At 34.0% G+C, this 5,421-nt stretch overlaps 1 pseudogene; it reads left to right on the top strand.

Annotated features, from left to right (window-relative positions):
• The first annotated feature begins 691 nt into the window (after window positions 1–691).
• On the top strand, window positions 692–2,687 carry LOC134276148 (uncharacterized; annotated as a pseudogene).
• The last annotated feature ends 2,734 nt before the right edge of the window (window positions 2,688–5,421 follow it).

Genomic DNA, 5,421 nt, shown 5'->3' with positions numbered 1-5,421 from the left:
TAATGTTAATTTTTTTTTTTAAGTTTGGATCTCGGCCAGAGATAGGATTTATCCGATTATACAATAAATAAGATAATTATGGATATTTGTAATGTTCCAAGCTAAACAATTGTTTTAAGGAAGGGACAATGTAAGTTTGATGATCTTCAGACTTTGAACTGTGTCAACCATAGGCATTTCAATTAAGATTTTTTTTTTAAAAATAAAAAGGGGGATGCTCATAGTTAATAAACGCTGAAAGAGCGATAACTTTAATTTCAGAACGATAACAAACTCTGAACTTTGAATTGTGGAGAGGACAATCTCGAGTGTAGACCATGTAAAAAAGAACTGACGAATGACTTATGCCGTTCTACCTATGTGAAACGGGTTTTCTAGAGACTACAACGGTAATGATATTTAGAAATTCATTATATTATAGAAACTGTTCTTGCAAATCTACTCTCAATTTATTTATTTTCATGATGATTAATTTTTCAAAAGGTCATTCTCAATTAAGCCTAAATTGAAACTCGAATAAGTTTAATCTGTAGATATGTAACAAAGTTGTTTAAAATAAATCCCAACATAAACAATTTGTTTTTAAGTAACATATAACATGTATATTACGTTTTAATATGTAACTTTATCATAGATCTAGTTATTTAGGCCTACAACAAAAAAGTAATATTCATTGAGCAGCACAAATAATAATTAATATTTAAAAGTTCAAAAGAAATTTTAATGACAAAACAATTCTTTATTTATAGAACTTGTACAGAAACTATGGATCCCCGCCTCAGTGCCCAGGATGTGATCAGATGTGACCTTTGTGAGACAGCATTAGTACATATGTACTGTGATTTTTGTCATGTCAAACTCTGTAAACTCTGTATTGGAGAACATATTGCTAATGAATATGACAAATATAAGATTGTCCCATTCAAACAAAGAAAATCAACCTTGATTTATTCAAAGTGTGCATCACATCCAACCAAATTATGTGATTTACAATGCAAGGAATGTAACTTTCCTGTTTGTTCCTTATGTTCGGCATCAGAACAGCATAAAGGACACAATTTCTTAGCATCGGAACAGCATGAAAGATACACAAAACATTATTTTTCCCACATACAGTGCAGGGAACTAATTTTGTTACATAAACCAGCATCATGATCAGCATAAGTAGTACGACTCAGCAAGAAAAAAAAACAGCATGATATCAGCAAAAGATACAGAGGAATTGAAAACAAAACATTATTTATCCTACAAACAAAGAAATCTCAAATCCTACTTTTGGTAGCATCTAGCATTGAAACACAGATGACTAACTTGGGTGGAGAATATGAGAAACTTACAACAGCTTTGACAGAACAGGGAAATCAATGGCACACAGAAATTGACAATGTCATCAATGCTATGAAAAAAGAAATTGGTGATTGATGATTTTAAAGTAAAGCACTTTGACATTTTGAAGAAACATGCAGAGGAAGTTAAACAAATACAGACTCTTATTGAACAAACTCTGCTCAACCTGAAGGAAATAGAAGAATCAAATGAAGTGTCTATGACCATGCAATACAGCTCCAGAAACAAAGAGTACAGGAAACTTCCTCCAAAAGTGAAAGTATCTTTACCGATGTTTAATACTAAACCAGTAGATAGAGAACAGCTCTACAAGTTGTTTGGATCTCTTACACCATTATCTACTACATCAGAAGAAAATGGCTACAAACTGAAGAAACCAGAACTATCAAACAGAGAACTACTGGAAGAACCAGAACTTATCACTACCATAGAAACTGGATATGAAAAACTCCGTAGTGTTACCTGTCTCAGTGAAGAAGAAATCTGGACAAGTGGGGTGGTCAGTGATATGAAATGTTTTAACATTCAAGGCTCACTTTTTAAGACAATCGGAACAAAATCAGGGACAATTCCAAATGATATAGCAGTGACAGGTGATGGAGATCTAGTATACTCTGAAGGGAAGAAAGGGACTAGTACTGTTTATAAGGTTACAAATGGTCAGACGAAAAAAAAATGATCAGAGTACAGGGCTGGACACCTTCGCATCTCTGTGTCACCTCCTCTGGTGATCTACTGGCTACTATGTTCAGTGATGATGAAACACGATCTAAAGTTGGCCGTTATTCAGGCAACACGGAGAAACAAATAATTCAGTTTGATAAGGAGGGTAAAGCTCTGTATTCAGGAAATAACATAATTAAGTACATCAGTGAGAACAGAAACCTGGATATCTGTGTGGCTGACCTAGGAACTGGTGCTGTTGTAGTTTTCAACCAAGCTGGAAAACTCCAATTTAGATACAGTGGTCATCTCCAGAATCCATATAAACCCTTTGGCACCACAACAGACAGTCAGAGTCAGATCCTGACAGCAGACTTGTATAACAACTGTATCCACATCCTAGACCAGGATGGAGGGTTCCTCCGTTATATAGATAACTGTGATCTGAAGTATCCACATGGATTATGTTTGAATAAGAATTATTTGCTTGTTGCTGAATTGGGAGGAAAGGTTAAGAAAATTAGTTACATTGAATAGAGGTGTATATACATGCTTGTAAAATGAGGTCATAATGGGTCTATTATGGAAATAAATTTAAAATATTTCATTTTGTTAGCAAAAATTTCATTGCCGAAATTAAAACGAGATGCAAAATATGCAGATTACATAAACATAATATATTTCAAAGATATTTTCAGTGCAATTTGATTTTTTTTTATGAAAGGATCTTACATTATTACATGTATGATAAGGATAAAATACTACATATGCATTGTAATCATTTTATCATCTGCTGGTTTTTCTTTTGAATTTGATAAAATTAATTGTCACTTCTTATTAAAAACAATTCTTTTTTAGTTTAAAGTTAAAGACATGATACAATATAAGTAAATGCATATAATTATGCTTTTAGTCTGTATGTTTGCTGCAACTTTTGTCATATTCAAAACATTATCATCATACATACGAGAGTTTTACATTAAGTTCGTGGACAAGCAAAAATTTAATTTTTCCAACCATCCATACAGGATTTCAACCCTTATGGAGAGTTGCTTGTAAAGCAGAAGATAAAGCATACGTTGGCAGAGAATACGATACTTTAAGATGGTTGACACACACGGTTCTGCACATGGTACTGTTCCTACCGATTGTGCATGTTGGCCTGGTGATATCAGAGTGACTGAACCTGTAGACCTAATATAATTATAGTGATGGTTCCCATGGAACTATTAAAATCCTCAGCTATCAGGCGCCAGTAATAATTATCACCACACAAAAGGACTGGCAAACGAAAGGGCTGTGTTGTACCAGATCAGTACACATATTGGTCAATCTGAGGCAGAAACAAAATCATCCGATATCAGAGACAAACAGCGAAGCAGGAAATATATACAGATAATGATAAGAAAGAAATCTTCAAAAAAGAAAAATACATGCTGTATTTGGCAGAGAACAACAATGAAGACATTTGCTTCTCTGATCGTAATGCTAAGGCGATGGTTGTTTTGGACAAGGCGGGAAAAGTTAGATTCCGACACGACGGTACATCAGACAGGAAGAAGAAGGCATTTGACCCTTGATATAGAGTGACCGACTCCATGATTCATATCACTGTGGCAGATTACAGCAATGACTGTATACACATACTTTATGATGGAGAGTTCATGAGATGTACGAACGATTTAGGACTAAAGAACCGTTGGGGACTGAGTATGGACACTAAAGGGAGATTTTGGGTAGGGGAGACGGATTCAGGAAAAGTCAAAGTTGTACAGTACATGAAGTGAATCTAAAATTTACTGCGGACACTCCATGCAAATAAATACAAATAAATATAAGGGACATTTTGACAAAATTTGTTTTGATTAGGTTTTTACGCCAATGACGCGCATTATAACATATACTGAAAGGAAAAAGAAACGCAGGGTAAACTTTTGTGGTGAATTAAAATTATTTTTCCTTAATTTCTTTCAGTATTCCTATCGCACTTTAAAATCACCTTTCAAAAAGATATCACCAAACACATATGATTTTGTCTAATTATTCATGAGTTATTGAAGCTCCAATACCCCCCAAAAGTGAAAATCGAAAACATTCATTATCTTCAATGTCTATCTCGTGCATCTGTCATAGTCTTATTTCTCCTTTGCATGGTATTTCATCAGAGTGTTTATCTTTCAAACCCTGACTATATTTAGCATGGGTATATACACAAAAAAATAAGTCAAACTGCGCGCGCATGCGCCAGTGAGAGGAATAAACAGTAAGTTGACTGGCTCAAAAAACCAAATTGCGGACATTGTTTTCTTCAAATTTCTATGAATGTAATGATTATAATCGATAAATGGCTGTTTTTTTGTGACAAGGTGGCGAAAAGAGATGGCAGGACGAATAATCCGCTCAGGAACATGGCTCTGTTTCGCGTTATCGTCATCGTCACGGTTGATAAAACCACTTGACCCTCTCTGACAACGGGTAAAATGTTTTATGCAGAAAATTACAGCAACAACTGTAAACCGTTGTTGCCTTTTTCATTAATTAGGCAATTCGAAAACAAGACCCCATTGAACTTCCGTAAACTGTGACCAAGATTGCAATAAATTCATAATGTCTCTAAATTGAAAAACGATGTGCATACCTCATATGCATCAAATAATGCAACAAGATTTGTTGACAAACTTGTCGTTATCAAATTGCACGTGTTTTAATTGGGCTTTTTATTTTCCCTACGTGACGTCATAAATTTTATAAATACAAATAAATATAAGGGACATATTGACAAAATTTGTTTTGATTAGGTTTTTACGCCAATGACGCGCATTATAACATATATATAAAGTGAGCTATCTGAAGATATATTTTTAATTATTTCTAGATGTCATTGCTTCATAAAATGCAAACCAATTCACAATTATGTGAAGAACAAATACATGTATAATAGTAAGTAAAGTTAACTGGGCTTTTTCAACCTGAAATTTAAAAAGTCAATAATGTGCACTAATTGGTTTACATCATAATCCATTATCGGAGATACTTGATACGATGACTATGTTTTGCAAAAGAGTTCAATTAAAAAATTGAATATAAACGGTGAGATAAAAATCCATGAATCCATAAATCGTTACTGATGCCGTTATTTTGTGCAACTTTTGCAGCTACATCAGCATGGTTTAATTCTCTACTCCAATCACATATTTTTGTTCATTGGAAACACCTTCGCTTCCGTATATTGCACTTAAATGTCAATGGGTTTGCTGTCAGGTACTGAAACTGATTTATGTTTTCCACGACAAAGTAGTCCAGTAATGATTTTACGGTATAGTGTGTTTTGTTTTTATTTTTGCTTTTAGAGGCACATTAATTAGTCTAGAGGAAGAGTCGCTAGCTGAGATCTACTTAAACTCCTTTGTA

This window comes from Saccostrea cucullata, unplaced genomic scaffold, assembly GCF_032062105.1.
Source record: "Saccostrea cucullata isolate Sc308-1 unplaced genomic scaffold, CSIRO_AGI_Scuc_v1 ctg5261, whole genome shotgun sequence".
In the NCBI taxonomy this organism is placed as follows: Eukaryota; Metazoa; Mollusca; class Bivalvia; order Ostreida; family Ostreidae; genus Saccostrea; species Saccostrea cuccullata.
This window is presented reverse-complemented; position numbering and strand designations above follow the sequence as displayed.